At 37.8% G+C, this 18,303-nt stretch overlaps 1 protein-coding gene across 8 annotated transcripts in view; it reads left to right on the forward strand.

Moving 5' to 3' along the window:
- The window catches only part of ARVCF (ARVCF delta catenin family member), a 291,719-nt gene that overhangs the window by 75,685 nt on the left and 197,731 nt on the right, over nucleotides 1-18,303 (forward strand). The gene's annotated exons all lie outside the window — the stretch shown is intronic.

The following is an 18,303-nucleotide window of genomic DNA, read 5'->3' on the forward strand; positions in this document are numbered from 1 at the left end:
CGTCTAGCCTGGAATACTTACAGAAGCAGCAGCAGAACGGAACTTTTCAATTTATTTTCAGATTTTATTTCTTGTGTCACAATAGATGGAACAATGGTAAGTAATGAATAAAGGAAGTTGATCTCTTAGGTGTTCTTTATTTAAGAACAAAATGGTTCAAAGAAATAAGAGGGAACCCATTAACAATTCCCAGCTCCTCCTAAAGCACAAGCTTGCTCACACTTGCACGTTAAGTCCTGTTCTGAGCAAGTAAACAACCCGTAAGTGAGAGCCAGAGATTAACTACATTCTCCTATGGAGTTTCCAAAGCAGCAACATCTTTCATGGGAGCAATTTGTCTGAGAAGATAGCAACATACTCTTTGTCTCAGTGATGTAGGTCCTTGTGAGTCCAGAGAGAGAGGATCCTTTGTTGCCTCTATTAATGCTAGAATTATTTTGAATAGACATCTCCTATCTCTCTGTTGGTCTTGATGTCCATCCCTTGCAGCTACAGGCAGTTGTAACCATGAGGGTATTGTGCTGTGGCCAGCATGAAGCAGTGTTTACTCTGGATGGAATTTCCATACAGAAATCTGATAAAAGGATTGCAGTGGAAATTGAACTAGAATGTATTATTTATGCACTGTAATTGCAAAAATACTTTGGAAGTACATACTGTGCTTTGAGACTTGCAAACAGATTTCATTTAAGTTAATTACATATTGGCATATCGGTTAAAAGGTATCAGGAAGGACTCCTCCTGCTTGATGCGTTGTATTAACTATCATACGCTGCTGTTGCAGTAATGTAAGTTAATTTGGAATGATCAGCTCAGACTTTATGCAGCCTAGGCTTGGAATTAACAATGCTGAAACTGCTTGTTATCTCATTTTGCCTTTACATATCTGGCTTTAAAATAAAGCTTCACAACAGCAGATGTTGTATATTGAAAAGCAGGGGGAGCTCTTTCTGTCTTTTACATTTAAAGAGATCAGTATTTGTGCTAGTTCTGAGTAAAAATGTTCACAGCCTCCTGATAAAACTGTAATTAGTAGGGCGTACTAGCTCTTTTCCATGAAGGTATATAGTTTTGAGATTATCCCATGATTAGTAAATCTTGGCTTTGTAGGTGGATAGGAACGTGGAGTTTTGTCGAGGTAAGCCAGTCAACCTTTAAGAGTGCTTGTCATGTTCCTGTGCTCTGATTCTACTGGTTAGTAGTAAAAGGAAGTGTTGTTTGTAAGGCAGATCAATAGGGTGAAAAACATGTCTGATTCAGTAATGGAGACTGCATGCATGCATGCAGACTGGGATGGGAGGGATAGAGTAAAAGAAGTTACACCAGAATTTTTACATCAAAATCTGTCTTCATGTTAGTAGTCACACTAAAATCTCTTAAGCCAAAACCCACTGAAGGGGTGAGGGGCTATAATTTCCATTGACTTCAAAGGAATTGCTAATGCCTGATTTCTGTCAGCATTTGACCTCCTGAAAATTCAGAGAAATAAAGCCTAAAGGTGTGGGTCCTTTTTGAAGGCTTTGGAAACCAGAGCGTGTTTTTTGTCTTAGAATCACTGAATAATGTATGTTGGAAGGGACTTTTGGAGGTCATCTGGTCCATCCCCTGCTCAAAGCAGTGTCTTTAAACCTTTTATGACATCCTTGTAAGACTGGGCATATGTGAGTAGTTTGGAGCTTTGTTAGGTTTGACTCAGTCATAAACCATAAACTGTAACCCTTTTAGCTTGAGCTAAACAGTGAGAAAAACCCCCCTTTCAAATATTGAACACTCGCACTCACCATGGCTAACATACGGTGCTAACTTCAATACATTTAGTCTTGAAACACAACAGTAGTAGTTGTGGATGTTACTGTGTACAGTTACTGTGGATGTAAGTTGTGATTCTTACAGTTGCAGATTGACCAGGTAGGGGGCTGTGGCTTTTGGGAACAGAATTTCCAGTGGAAAGGTTTCAGGTCACACACATACAAAAAAATAAATAGCAAGTAAAATCGTTGTAAAATGGTAGGCTAAAACAATTAGTAGTTTTTCATGGCATGATAGCTAAAATGTATTATAAATGTTGAGTAGGCCACTTTTTTACTTTTAATTTAAAAATCTTTATGTTAGGGTCATTAGAAATAACATGCAAAAGTATGAGAAGTAGAATCACTCTTAAAAATAAAGTAAAAATTAACAATGATGGAGATGCTAGCTAAATTTAAAAGAAAGAATTGAGATCAGGTGCTATTAAAGCTGATACATGCAGAATGCATGAAGCAAGGTGAAATTTGAAGTTTGGAAGATTACTGTAGATTTACTTTATGCAGAACACCTGTCTGCATTTGCAGTTGTAGCTACTACAAAAATTAAAGTGGTCTCTATTTCTAATCACATCATTAATATGTTTGATGGGAGATATCCACAGTAATAATTTCTGGTGTATAGAATAAAAAGAGTTGAAGTTTACTAGCTGGGCATAAGTTTTCTGAAAGATATAAATTTTAATCTTTAAGTGTATAGAACATTATGAGGCAACTCTGGTCTTTTGCTGGTGAAGATATAGTAAATCCATGATGACCTTATGGTAATATAAAATTAAGAATGGCAAGTGTTGGACAGCTGTGACTTGATATTTGCTTGATATCAATACCATAAATAGTTTGAAGCATATCAAGGGTGGGGTCCAGATTTTTTTGATAGCACCTGGGGCAGCTGGATGAACAACTGAAGGGAACTTGCCTGCATTTTTTACTGGCCTTGCAGTGTAACTTTCAAATACTGGCTGAGGATACTGTGTTAGCTAGCAAAGACATTTTCTTGGTTTGAGCTCTTCGTAGGTTAAACACACCTCCACTGAGTAATTCCTGTTTTATGTTTTCCTCATTCATCGGGGTTTATCTAACCTGGCTAACTGGGGAGGTCCCAGTTGACTGGAGGTTAGCAAATGTGATGCCCATCTACAAGAAGGGCTGGAAGGAGGATCTGGGGAACTACAGGCCTGTCCTGAAGCTGGTGAAGGATCTAGAGAACAAGTCCTATGAGGAGCAGCTGAGGGAACTGGGGTTGTTTAGTCTGGAGAAAAGGAGGCTGAGGGGACACTTTATTGCTCTCTACAACTACCTGAAAGGAGGTTGTGGTGAGGTGGGTGTTAGTCTCTTCTATCAAGTAACAAGTGATAGGACAAGAGGAAATGGCCTCAAGTTGTGCCAGGGGAGGTTTAGATTGGACATTAGGAAAAATTTCTTCACCGAAAGGGTTGTCGGGTATTGGAACAGGCTGCCCAGGGAAGTGGTTGAGTCACCATCCCTGGAGGTATTTAAAAGACATGTAGACATGGTGCTTAGGGACATGGTTTAGTGGTGGATTTGGCAGTGTTAGGTTTACAGTTGGACTAGGTGACCTTAAGGGTCTTTTCCAAGCAAAATGATTCTGTGATTCTATGATTCTAATGTGTTTCCACATGCCAGAGTTTTTGACTGTGTGGCCAAGTGAAAGCACGTAAGCTGTTTTATGCAAGTTGCTATGCTAAATCTGGCATTCTTCTAAATATATAGAATATTTGGGCCTGCATCTCACGTAGTTGAACCAGTTTGTAGTGAAGAAAAGAATATAAGTAGAATACTTAATACTGATTTCCACATCTGGAGTATTGCAGAAGGATCTTACTTGTCAAAGATAACTTCCTCTGTCAGCTGCATAGTCACCCAATTCATTCATTTAGTCGCCAAAAGTACTAGCCACCTTTTTCTTTTGCCATAGTAAGGAGACTAGATTAGAAATAGTGTTTGATTGGAAAACGTAGTGATCACAAAACTGCAAAGCAGGATGTGTTCCTTCTTATAGTCTATGGCCAACCTGATACCTTAAACACTCCAATTTCAGTTTTTGGAAGATTTTCTGCTCTGCATTCATAGTGCCTCAGGTGCTTAAGTTAGGCATTTGATTGCCCTAGACCTCCTACATGCAGAGAGATAGCCATCTCTCCTAGGGTATTCATAACTTATGCAAACATAGAAAAGGAAACTAATGGTACTTTTAGATTATTATCTTTGCTTAGCATTACTGTCACTTTGTTGTTTATAGGCACAGGTCAGATAGATAGTCCTGTATATACTCATTCAGATTCTGTAACTGATGGATAATGCATCTGTTTCCTTTAAATTGGCATGCTAAGATGAGAATGTGAGCAGCTAAATAACTGGAGTCAAGAATAAGTGCTTAGCCCTTGCTTGGGTAATCAATCTCACAGACTCAATAGGAGGCATGCTACGGAAATAGCAGTAAAGAGAATCTGAAAAGATGTGGGATGATTTCTTTAGTGTAAATGTGGTTTCATGTCACTTTATTTCCATGACTCACTATATCTAATATAAACAATAAAAGACAGAAGAGGACTGGCTTTCTGAGGGTGGAATCAAATGTGAATAAATTTAACAGGGATTTAAGCTGCAGAGAGCTCTAGTGGAACTTTTTTGAGTTACGTCTGACACTTATCCTGTCATTACTGGCTGAAAAAGAAATGTTTCAGCCTTTTTATTCAGCAATGCTAGCAAAAAAAAAAAAAAAAAGAAAAAGTAGAAAAAGGGTCATTTTAACCCTCTGTCCCACTGTACATAGTTCTTATTTTATGTTATTCCTGGGGTAAGCTAAGCACCTTTAGGAACAAATAATAAATGTAAACTATATCCCCAGGTAGAGGTAGTAACAGAAGCAGGAGAGAGAATGGAGGAGTAAGCAGTAAAAAGCAGGAGTAAGCAGCTTTATTTTAACAGTACAATCAAGTCATGTTTACCACTGTTGCAGTGCTTTATCCTCACATCTTTCAAGCTGCCTACTAAAACTGAGGAATTTTGCATTGAGCACATCAACTTGCTTGTCTGGTAACTACGTTGTGACAGTGCCTGGAGGCCTCAATTGGGACTAAGACCATACTGTGCTAGGCATAGTACAAATGAGGAAAGTTAAGTCAGTCCTTTCCCAAGAAACGCACTAGAGAAAAATCTAGCTGTGATGACAGTTGTGGTTAGGTCTCTGTGGATGCATATTGAACTGAAAAAAGTTAGCTCCTGTTATAAAGAACATAAAGTACAAAACATTCCTATTTTTGTTTTGCAGTTTTCTTTATCTGTATCAATGTATGATAGAAGACAGCAGGGCAATCTACTACAGAATATCCACATACAGAGCATGCGTGTTTTATTTGTCTTGCATATTGATAGTGATTGTACTTGGATTTGTTTTTATTTACCTGGCACATACTACAGTCAATTCAGCGAAAGTGTATTTTGTAGGTTTATCTGACCAGGATGGAAGGGGAGGCCCATCTGTGTTTTTTCTTGTTTCTGTCATATCCTCAGCATTTGGTGGGAGAGGGCTTTGCAACCGGAGCATTTTCTGACTGCAGGACTCCATCATTGCAGACTTTTTTTTCCTAAGTAATTCCTCTTTACATTCTGCTCTGAAATCCCACTGGGTGCCTGCTCAGCAGTGCTTTAACTTCTGAATATTGAAACCAGCAGGTATGGTGAGAATGGAGTATTTTAAACAGCAGAAGAGACACTTGGTGTGGTGTATAATATCTGGCGCTCTGTACATTGCACTGGAGAGAAAAGCTCTTTGTGAGTAACTTAGGGCACAACTGCTTATGGAGAAGTGACTAGGACTTCCAGGGTATGCAAAAGCTCTAGAACAGGAGAGTGGTGCCAGGTGCTGGAAAAAAGGAAACAGAAAGACATCTCTGGATTGGTAACTCTGCTTTTAAGACAAGATGGATGTAATTCTAAATCAAAAAATTTTGCTTGGCAACGGTGTAAGATGAGAGACATTTATCCAAAGGCAGACATTTATGAGTAAAGCATCTTCTTTTAGTGCCTGTCTGCTGTACAATGTGGAGATCATTATGGTAAATGCTTATCCTTTTAGATGAAGTTGTTGGCTGTGATATGCTCGGACTTTGTTATGTTCAAAGGTTTTTGTAACCAAGTGTGACTTTCAGCGGAAAAAGAAAAATGCAGTAGAAACTGCATAAGCATATAAAATAGGTTTGTGTAGGTCAAGGAAGCAGAAAGAAGGGTGATTCTGGGCTAAAATATGATAGCTTCTTGTCAAGTCCCTGAATTAATGCTTTACTGGCAAGCAGGCATGCGTGCATGTGTAGGCGTGTATGGGAAAAGAGTGAAATAGATTACAGTCCAGAAATCGGATTCTTGAGCAAGGTGTTTTTCTTTTACTTGGATAGGAGAAATAGCTGAGTAGTAACTTTTCTATGAAGTCAAAAGAGGGCACCTTTGACATAAGGTCTCTATGGGGAACAGTACAGAATGTGATCGAGAAAATAACAGGGGAATGTTTTTTAAGGGGTCTGTTTCTTTTTCTTAGGAGGGCTATTGAAATAGAAAACCTCCCTGAACATAGCAAAAAGCAAATTCAACCTAGTTATGGTACTTACACTCTTCTTCTGAAATGCCTTTCTCAGTTGTCTAACAAACAGGAAAAGAAATGCTAATTCAGCCAGTAAGATTGTTTTGTTGCTATGCTTAATTTCTTTGCATGTTTCATTCACTCTGAACCTTAAAATAGCTTTCTGGTGTTTGTCTTGGTGGCCTCGTGTTGCTTTATTTGCTTTTGAATTGATTTGCAAGCTTTCACTCCCTTCCTTTTTACATGAAGATCTGTGCGGATAAGGGGATTGTATCTCTTCCTCTCTGTCCTCTGCTGCCTTGCTTCCTCTCCTTCCTCTCCAAAGCATGTTTCATGCAACATTGAGCTCATCAGCTGGGTTTTTTAATACTCCAAATGGAGGAGTTCTGTAATGGGAGTTGGGAAGCAATACTGTAATACAGTTGGCCTGTATGACTAATCAGTTAGATAAAGAATTCAGGCTGCAGAATAGCAAAGCCTTCATGCTTGATTGATGATAACAGCAGCCAACTGACTTACTGCCCTTACTGCTAGCATCCCCCCCACTATTAGAGAGGATTTCCAGCATAGTACAATAGATTTGTCCTAGTAAGCATAATGCTGGGGTTTGTAGCGCATGACATCAAAAACAAAAGAAAAGCAGGTCAAAATGGATGATTCCCTGAATATACTTAGACAAGCAGGAGTGGAAGAGTCTGGAACTAATGTTTGCTCATCCCCTACCTGCATACTTCCTACCAAAAGAAGTGGATTAGTCTCTGTACTCAGCACACCGTAAAGAATGTCTCTTATTCCTAATGACCTTTACCATGGAGCTTGTTTTTCTTTGGCAAATCTCCCAGAGCATAGGCAGGGCTGATTTCTTTGGCTAGTAGAAGTTATTCTCTTTGAGTCAGGGCTTATGGAACTGGCATTATACATAAGCATAGAATATATGGAGTGAAATAAAATATCTTTTATGGAACCCATAAGAAAGAAGGAAAAGATACACTTGTTTAATATAAATGCCTCTCAATTTCTTTTGTCTTACAAGCTGTAAATAGCTCTCAGAAAATCTTAGTTGCTGTGGGTTTGGGATTTTTTGTATGTCTAGTGATGTAAACTTACTGCCCTATCCACAAAGCCATGAATCATACTGTTACAGTGAAGCAAAGAACAGGTTGAGGTGGGAGAACTTTCTGTTGCAAAAAGAAAGATGGAGGTTTTCCTGGATGAACCCAAAATCTGTTTATGAATCTCAGGAGAGCGATTCCACTCTCCTGTTTTATAGGAGAGTAAGGAGCCAAGAATATGGATATTTCTAACACATACATATAGCAATACATTTTATGGACACTGTGAACTTATCACGTGTCAGGTGTTAGCAGATTGATTGCATTCTGTGTCATTGCAGAAACCTAGCTGTATTTTTTTTCTTTTTAAATATCATTGCGACCCCTGTTCTCACTGCACCTATTAAAACAGAAGCAAAAGACACCTAAAATAATATCTATAAACTGGATACTTGATTTAGATTGATGTATATGTTGCTTGGAGCAGAACTCCACTGAGTGCATAAACTAATATTTAAGATATTTCTGTAATCAGACTTCAGTTGCTGGAATGAGATATGTACTTTGATTTATTATCTGTACAAAGAAATTGCCTAAACTGTAAATAGCTGGTGATGCTTTCTGTCCAGAATTTGAGCTTTGTGTTTGACTTAGTACCTGAGAGAGGAGTATTAAGCTACAGTACTGATTTTGATTTGAAGTTAAATGCTGAAAATTCTTCATGAGGTTGTTAACAGCAGGGAGCTTCTTTTGTGAAGAACGAAATTAGAAGCTTTCAAATCTTTTAGTACTGACAGACTAGGTGACCTCAGCAAATGATTAAGTTTTTATTCTACCACTGATTCATTAATAGTTGTCCTTCCTTTCTGGGTCCATTATTCATAACAAAAATATTTCAGTATAAAAGGGAACTTTACCTTTTACAATTAGCCTTCTCTTCCTGCTTGCTTCATTCCCTGTTGCCACTATCTAAGCCACAGAAATACAATTACAATATTGAATAACTGGAATTTATGAGACAGTTTAGTTTTGGGAAGTGAATTTGTTGTTTGTCATGTAGGGACCTGTCTGAGTGGCTGAAAGCTAGATACCTGTGGTGTGAATGATAGACAACCCTTCCCAAGCGACTTTGCTAATGGGAATATTGCCAGTTGTGCTGCACTGCGTGTTGTCTGACAATGGTTACTCATTCTTAACAGTTTACCTTTTGATCTACATGCCACATGAACTTAACATCAGCATATCACATAAATGAAAATTGGGCACTGTGTGTTAACCTGCAGCTGAATCTAACAACCATTTTGATGCTGTCATAAAACTGCAGATCCTTTTGTAGCTTAAAATACACCAGATTGCATCTCTTAAGCTGTTATGTTAATGTTTTGTATTTATGTATGTGCATTACCTAAAAGATGCAAAGTTCTCAAATCGAAAATTAAAGAGTTCTACAGTATCTACTCTGTAGTGCATCTGCACCATCTATTTATAAGTGAGGTTTGAACCGATGAACTTGCCTTATGCTGTGCCTCCCGAACAGATGCCAGAGATAGTGAGTCCAGTTATAGAGATATCATAAATCTCTATGCTGTATATTCAGTGTTTGTCTAAGTCAGTAGTACTCAATGGTGTGGCATGAGGGGGGAAAATCCTAGATTTAATGCCTTGGTGGAGCAAGGGATGTTCTGGATATATGACCATGATGAAGATGGAATTTTAAGCCGTTTTGTCCAACGGAAGCAGTTACACAATCTACTTAATACTAATTTTTTTATATTTTTCAGGCTAGGCATGTGTTATAGACAGCTCTGAATGGCAAATTAATTTTACTTTAGTCTTTTGTGATTGACTTGGTCCCCTGGGTCTATAAATCAAGACAATTGATGTTTAGCTTGTTTAAAGTTCAGTCATGCCCAAGCTTTTGGCTTCGATGAGCATTTTAGCTGTAGAGCTCTGCACCAATGAGGAACACATGAGGCAAGAAACATTTTGTCATTTTCATTTTTCCTTGGGGAAAATAAGCTGGGGAAAGGATTGTAATCCTCTAGTGATTTGGTGAAATGGATGGGTGGTACAGAACCTGAAAAGAGTCTGGAACAAGAAATCTCCTCTAACCAAAATGTTACTGAGTTCTGGTGCTCTGTGGAAAGTAAATAGAGGAAAAAAGGGACACAGAACAAGAATTGTGCTGGTTGGAAAAAGCAATAACACTTCCGAAACTCATAATGAAGCATTATTGTGTTAACAGTGGTACTTGCTGTGTGTTGAGTGAACAGTGTTCCAGCATCTGCCAGGAACCAGTTCTTGTCCTACTGATCTTGGAGCATCATGTCCCTCTGCAGGAGTGGATTAATTTCCCATTTATGTTTACTTGCTGTAATCCCATATGGGGGAATGTGCAAACACAGGCATTGTCCTTGGGAAAATGCAGAAAGGATGTGGGAGAGGGGAAATAAGAGGGACTATAGTACGTTTGAGATTGTGTAAGATCTATTAAGGAACTGTGATAGGTAGAAGTCATGCCTGTTTACAGTTCATGTACCTGAAGGAAGAAAATACAGATAAAACATTGCAGAGTGGTTTAACCAATAGACAAATAGATAAATTTTTCTGTTATACTTGCACATTTCCCTTGTACTTCCACTTGTAGAGATCTTTAGAAATCTTTTCTTGGATCTCTTTGCTAAAGTCTCTGCTTTAATCTTCAGAGAAATCTTAGAAACCTCAAAGGCACTCCTTCCTGCTTAGTCCAGACACAGGTGGTTCTGTCAATGTCTTTACTTCCTGACTCAAGCAAAGGTATCAGTTCTAGGTATTAAGACTTCATTAACAGATTAGAGTGGACTTGCACCATTTTTGGCACTGAAAAGCATTTTATCCAGCAGTATGATCAGAAGGAAACACAAACGCACCTGTCCTTTGTCTGAGGACTTTCATTCCTTTATTTCTTCTAGGAGGTGTCTTCGTTTTATTGTCTCAAAGTCCAGTATTTCACAAGCCAGTTTGATCCCCTTGCCTTAGATGTTTCTTAGCAGTGACAGGACATTTACTTTTAATATCTATACTTTTAATAATTAGCGCTTATTTACCTGTGTCAATTCTCTTTTCTTAGTACCCATCTATTTCTATTCCATAATCACAACCTATTTTTAATATTCAGAATTCAAGCTGGTCTGGACTTGATGAGATACATGAGCCATAAGATTCATGCATCATATGTAATTTGTTAATGATTCAAAACTTGCCTTTCCAAATATATTTTTAATTTTTAATCAGTGTTAACGTTTCTGTAAACATTCTCTTGGAAAAATTGTTTGCCTGAATACTTAAGGAAGTGGAAATAGCATGAAAACTACTGAGAACAATTAAATTGCATAAATAAAGAGTCCCATAAAATATTTTGAGGCAATTACTCTAACCCTGCTGTAATTATAAGGTTAAAAAGCACAATACAAGTTCTGCTGACATTCTGCAAGTCCATTTCTCAAAGGAGGGTAGTTTCAAAGCAGCTCTACCCAGATTTACTGGGCTGCTCCATGGAACCTACTTCAAGGCACTAATCGATTAAACCTATGCTGTTTAATATTAAACAGCATTCCTTCTGTCCTAACCTGCTTTTGCTTTTCTGTCTGCTCATGAGTGGCAGAATTTTATAGAGAGAGTAGCATGAATTTTATGGAGGCAGTCCTTTGGTTGAGCTAAATGGGTACTGAATTAAATAATATACAAAATCTTACTTTGCTTCTTCAGCAGGGTGGGGATATGAATCCTATGGAGTAATGCCCATCGTTAACAAAAAATATTAAAACCAAGACAAGGTTTTATATTCTGGGGTTTTTTTTCCTCAGTCTTGGTCGTCTAATAGGCATTTTGATGGCTAAGACTAATATCTCCTAGCTGTCCTATGATATTCCCATAGGTACTCCAAGGCCAGACTTACTCGAAAAATGCCGGGTTATTTGGAGTGTACATATTCAGTGTATTTTCTACAGCATTAAGAACAGTTCATCGCACATTAATCTTTGCTAGAAAAGTAATAATAAAAGTCCTCTAGTAATATGCATTGATATTACTAGCAGAGGGACTAGTTTTCGTTCATCCAGGCAGGCACCAGCCATCCTAGAATATTGCTTGGATCTGCCAGAAGAGGGCACGTGTTATCCAGAGCAGGCAATGTCTCCCACTGCTGTCCTGCCTGCTGCCATACACCACTGGGTAACTCCAGGGCCGGGGCAATTTCAGGCACTAGCCCAAAGAAAGGCTTGACGTTTTTCCAGTTTCTGAGTTAGGTTGCTTGCTCTTATGGGCTGGCATTGCTCATGGCAGTTTGCCCCCAAAATGTTAAGTGACTACCATAAAAGAGAAGCCTTAAGATCAGCTGCAAGAGTTTTTAATCTTGATCCTACTCTATCGTAACAGGGTTCCCAAGAGATCTAATTTCATTTGTGTTGTGTGGGGTTAATGGCTTGACAGGTACAGGGATATTAATAAATAATTCTTAATTATAAGGTGTATTGAATTGCTAAAAGAGGAGATAATATCTCTTTATGACAATATTGTGCATAACACAGCTAGCCTACCAAATGAAAAGGGATACAATAATAATTTGCACAGTCAGATGTTTTGAAGCCACAGAGACAGGTAACAAGATTTGAACATCATTGATTCATCTCTGAGCGGAACCAGAGTACAGGCAGTGTGATCAGCAAAATAACCTGCTGGTTTGTCAATTAAATCTCTCTAGTAAACAATCCAAACAAGTGAAATTCTGCTTTAGGCATTTGCTGCCTGTTTCTATAGCAGTAGCTTATTCACTGCTAGACAATTCTAGTGGTTAAATAGTATTTTGGGTTTTTGTATCTTCAAAGTACCGTCTATCAAATAAGTTTTTGCAAGGACTGTTGCATTAAATTTCTGAGTTACCCCAATTTTAGACAGTCAGAATAAACAGTTAGCAAGCAAAGTTTTAAGTGACAGGGGAGAAATAGAACAAAAGTTCATAGTTTTCAAACGTTTACCTGCTTGGACCACTATGTCTTGGACACTGCCTAAGATGGACATATATTACATACATTGAAAAAACATGTTATTTAGCACAAAAAATCATTATGTGATTTTTTTTTTCTAATCTCCATTCAGTCATTTTGTTTTTAAAAACAGATATGAGGATTTGAAATTGTTATTGAATGCCCCAAAAAGTGCTAGGTGAATTTTACGGGGTTTTTTGTTGTTTGGGTTTTTTTTGTAGCACCTCTGATGCCTAGTCATGGACTAGCACTGCATTTAGGTCTTAGAGACAGGGATTTATGACCAACTGTTTAATATTTTGAAGTTACCATGAAGGCTAGGAGTTGAGATCCAAACTTGATCTCTCTGTGTCAGCTTAATTAAACTTGGTTATTCTATATTTACAGAAGTGGAAGGACTCACTTAGTTCAACATAGAGACATATTACAGGGGAGCGCCTTATATTAGTTTCATCCATGGTGAAGTGTGCAGCAGTCAGGGATGTGTTTAAAACTTTGTTTCTATTGCCTTATGGAAGTCCCAGGTGATGTCTGAGATTGCAGTGCACCAATTTCTTCCTTGTCCTGGGGAACATCCAGAAGAAATTATTAAAAGTTGGTTGCAGGCAAAACAGACAGCTTTAGAAGACCCATCTGAAGTGCAAAATACTGTAAAGACTAAGACAGTCTTAGCTTGTAAAAAAATAAATAAAAATGAAAAGTAGTTTTACATTACATCACATTGAAAAGTAGGACCGTATGGCTTAGCTCTGTTTAGCTTACTAAAAATACAGTATACTCCAAAATGTGCCCCAAGTTTCTCTTCGAAAACTCTGTGCTGCTTAGGTTGTCATGGGAGCTTATGACACAATACTGAGAAGATGATTAGGAAGAAAAAAAGAGGGAGCTCTGGGCTCAACATTGTTGGGGTGGAATGGAGGAAGGATAAATCCGAAGTCACTTTGCCAATTTCTCCATGAGAAAACTAGTATAATGCAGTAGAGGAAATATGCAGGAAACTAATACCTTCCATATTCAAGTGTTCAGACGCATCCCCCAAATTTGTAATTTGCAATCCATTGTGGATTGTATAATTCCCTGCCTTTCCTCACAAAAGAGATCTTTTAACTGGAAGCTTCCATGTTCAGGGATCTGATTGCAAACCACTGTATTGCACCATGTTGCAAGGAGTTCAGAAAACTCTTCCTATGCAGTTCTGTACTACTTGGGCTGTACTATAGCTGCTTCTGCTGTGGTAGAGCATCTAGATTGATTATCCAGGATAGCAGCCTACATTCCTTCTGTGTATAACATTATCCTGAGAAAGTACTACTTACTGTAGGTTTGTTTCTGTTTGTACTTTTCCTTGGCATCAGCTATTGGCCACTGTTAGAGAGTAGGAGTCCGGAGTCCTGGAATAGCTGAAATATGTAAGGCCAGTCTTATACTTCAGTAGACTTGCACTAATCTTGAATTTGTTCCAACTTCTACATATTTTTAGATATTGTAGCATGAAATTTCACACCTCCCAAACTGTGGCTTCAGGGCAGTAGCACTCATGTGGCCAGTTTTCCCAGCTCCAGTAGGACTAATGGCATGACTACAGCGTGCAATTCTGCATCCATTCTTTTCTCATTATTTAATAAAACGTGTTAACTGTCATAGCTTTGGTCTTCAAAGTAAGTTTTGACACAGTCTATACATTTATTTATAAATTTCAAGTATAAAGGGGAATAGTTTTCTGTGTAATGAGAATCTTCACTAGTACCTGTTGTCCTGGGCAGTATGTGTATTAATAAAGAGTGGAGAAATTTAAGCCCAAGGGTTGCTGATGGTGAGCGATTCTGAGTAAATTGGTATAGTAAACTGAAAGGAAAACACAGCACTTAGAGTGACAATTTTAGCTTTGTTCATGTGTTTCTGGATAAAGAGGATTTTTTTAATGATCTGATTTCTTTCTCAATTGGACCCAGAAGAGCAGTTTTACATAGGGAAGGAATAATGTGAAGGTTACACAATTTTACAGTAGATGTAAAAACTTAGTATGGCTATGGCAGGGGAATGAAATTTCAGGGTTATGACTGGGTAACTTATCTTACTAGGTATGATTCAAGATGAACACTGTACTGAGTTTACCTCATTTGATTTAACTGCATCCTCTTTAATGAAATGGAAACATAAAATGATCAGATATTTACTTAGGGATATTTTTCTCTAAATCATGAAAAGGTATTCCTCTAGCCCCTGAAATTAGCTTAATTATTTACATTTAACTGTGATTTTTAAAAGTCCCACAATTTCAGATGCAGCTTCACAGTTTTGGTTGCTTTTATTTTACGCCAGCATTCCACTTCCGTAACTGAGAGAGTGACTGTATCTGATCCTACCTTTAGTAACAACTGTCTTGTTTATGTATGTGGGTAGCTGTTTGTCACTGCTGTTGTTTCCATCAAACCCTTATGTGTACATTGGACACAGACACGCAAAAAAAGGGTCATTTTTTTTGAGACTTATTGCAAAACAGTTTCATAACATGAAGTACTGCTGGTATATCAACAGAGGGGAAATACTGCGGCTGACTTAATTGTGAAGAGCAACACACCAGACTATTCTTCATACTCTCGCTCTATGGTGAATTTTATTATTGCTTCAGTGGGCTTTCAAGATAGGAATGAAATTGTCACTTTTTTTTTTCAAAAAGTCAAACCTCAGACCAAAAAAACCTGAAGGAACACTGCCTCCCTCACCCCCATTCCCAAAACAAACCCCAACAAACCAACCCCCACAACCCAACCCACGCCTGTTTCTGTACTGGATAAATCTGTATTTGATCTAGTTACATGCTGCTGTGTTACAGTGTTCCAGTAAACAAAATCTTCATCCTTTTCTCGTATTCCCAGTTAGCCAGATTTAGCCTGGATAGTTTCTGCAGTCTAATTCTTTTATAGCCCATTAAGGTTGTCTTATTTTACAGCAAATGAGCTGATGTGATCTTTTTCATTTCTGTGATATGAAAAATCATTGGAGTTAGTGTATAAATTAAAAAGAATATTATATACATTGAAGTGAAATAGCTGAGTTGAAAGATACGTAGAAACTGCATGAAAAAAATCTGTTCCTCTTCTAAAATTATGTAAGATTTCAGCAGTACCATTATAATTTGAAGCATACTTATTAATGTGTGTAAGCCTGTATGTTTATCTGTCACAGTTACGCTAAAAATGAAGAAGTTAAAATCTTCAGATTCAGTTTCGTTGTTCAGCCAGTGCGTGCAGCAGGCCTAGTTATCGCTTCAGTCTCTTGGCGCTCACATGCATTGAAACTACACTTAATGAGGACTATAGTTACTAAATTTTCACAGAGGCCCTGAAAATTACTTCAAAGATGTTTGAACACACCAATTTGTGTGTGCAGGAAATCATAAATGCATGTGCAAATACATACTGTTATCTACAGGTTTGAATTTTAATGGAATTTTTTTGGTTCCCTTTTGAGCTACCCCATTCTTAGTACTCAGCATGGTGATCAAAGAATGGGAATATGGATATGAAAGTAAAAAAATATTTCTAATCCCAGGTTTTGCAATGCATTTTACCTTGGGTACATTATGGTGTGTCTCCAAAAGCAATTACTGCTGTTAACTTTACTTCCATTGGAAAATACATTGAAGTCTGAAGTTGAAAAAGATCTATAAATGTAAAATATTTGCATTATGATGTTAATGGTGGTATTTCATTTAAGTTCTTACTGATGAATGGAATTACAAAAATTTCTTCTGCTTTTCCTATATTCAGCATACTTGTTTTTTTGACATCAGACAGTATTTCGAGTTTTCATAGGGATTTGAAACTTTAGAGCTGAAGCAGCCTGTGCAGGTTGTGAAGAAGACTATGACAAAGAATTCGGTGAGTTAATTATCTTTCCAGATTGTCCGTTTGGAATGTAGCAAGATGTCAGATCACTTCATTTGGTCTTTTGCTTCTGACGTAACTGACTGATAGGTTTCAGAAAGGGGTTAAAAGGTTAATATATTTCATGCTTTCAGTCCAATAAAGCTGGAATCTGGTGTTGCTATTTGCCACTGTATACAGTCTTCTCTATAATACAGTTTTCTTTCTTCTTTTCCGTAACATTTTGGGAGAAGGGTGGGTGCCACCCTTTTGACATGTATGAATAAATGTTACTGCACATTATTCAAATTCCTCTTCTTAGTCTTTCGCGAGTATGGACTTGGGTGCAGCTGAGAAATGAAGATGTAAAAAGAAATGCTAGAGTTCTGTGTGATGTCTCCATTGTATCCAGATTACATATACATATAAATGAATATATTTAATTATATATACTCGGTTACAACAGCCAGCTCCTGAAACTGAGCTCACAGTCAAGAGTCAGTCTAAGTAATTTCTTTTTGCATGATTACATCATTACAGATATTAAAGACCAAGCATCATCCTGACATTTGTGCTTTGAATGACGTTGAAAAGTGTCAATAACTGCAGTCTATTAAAAGGGTGGGCTTTTGATAGCAGACCACTGCTTTTACATATCTCTCTTTCAGGGGCCAAAACATAGGATTTGAAGGTTCATGTGGCATTGCAGCTGACAGATGCATACTCTGTGCAATCCATGTGCAGCAAGGCACACGCCTGCTTTATTGTATGTGCTGCATGATGAATGTGTATAAATAAGGACCATGGCTTTTTTAATTTCAGTTGCTGACTAGTATGTGCTCATCAGTTTCTAAACAGTTCGTGCTCCTTCTGTAATCTGTTCACAATATTAATGAAAAAGCGGATAACCCAATCAAAGCATGGATAGCAAAACAGGACACATAACCTATGTGCATAGGTTTGTAAGAAGGGGAAGAATGGCTGGAGTTCAGGGCAGTAATTTAGGAACTGAAAGACCTAGAAAAAAGAAAGAAGAAAATAGGAAGATTTGGGAAGACCTATAAGGAACCTTATAGGCTTCCTTTAAGTTTTCTACGTTACTTGGTTTTCTGTTTTACTTTATATGAGTTAGTCCTAATTCCTCAACAATCAGTGAGGATTTAGGTACCTAAAGAACTTGTTGAACTTGGGTCTGAGTTTCTCTGTGTTTCATCTCCCAGTCTGCAAAGCAATGCTGGTAGCATTGCGCTGCCTCAGAGGCAGATGCATCCTGTTGTGAGCATAGCCATAATTACAGATCACAAGGCAGATTTTTGAGGAATGGTAGCCAAGTAAGTGGGTTTCTTGATTTGGAAAGCAATTCTGACCTAAATATTGTGACTGCTTTGGAAATCACCTGTCAAAGATACAGGGATATCACATTAATTGCTATTTTAACAATAACATTGCTTACTTGTCAAAGCAGTATATTAAGCATGATATGCCTTGCTTATGCCTTAAATTCTTAATTGACCCAGTTAACCTAATTAGTCATGTTTGAGGGCAGACAAAAACCTGGGAGTCTTACAGAATTGAAGTATACCATATAAAAATCCTGCTAGCTTCAATACAATCAGAATAATGCACGTTTTCTACAAAAAATTTAAGTATCAAATTCATTTAAAGTCTTGGCAGAGCACTGTGTCCAGCAGCATGGCCATTACTGTGATTCTATTCAGCTTAATATATGCAAACCAGACAGTTTCAGTAAATTGCAGCAATAAAACTTTTGTTCCAGCAGCCAAGTTAATCATTTGACTCTTCATTGGAATGACTGTGTGTTACCATGACAATTGGATGGGTTTATGACTGACACACATACAATTAGAATCTGCCCTTCAAAAGTATAAATCGCAGAGACCTAATGAAAGCTCATTCATATTCTTAAACAACTTTTCATGAAAAGAATGTTAG

The sequence above is a fragment of the Harpia harpyja genome, chromosome 9, assembly GCF_026419915.1.
Source record: "Harpia harpyja isolate bHarHar1 chromosome 9, bHarHar1 primary haplotype, whole genome shotgun sequence".
NCBI classification, from domain to species: domain Eukaryota; kingdom Metazoa; phylum Chordata; class Aves; order Accipitriformes; family Accipitridae; genus Harpia; species Harpia harpyja.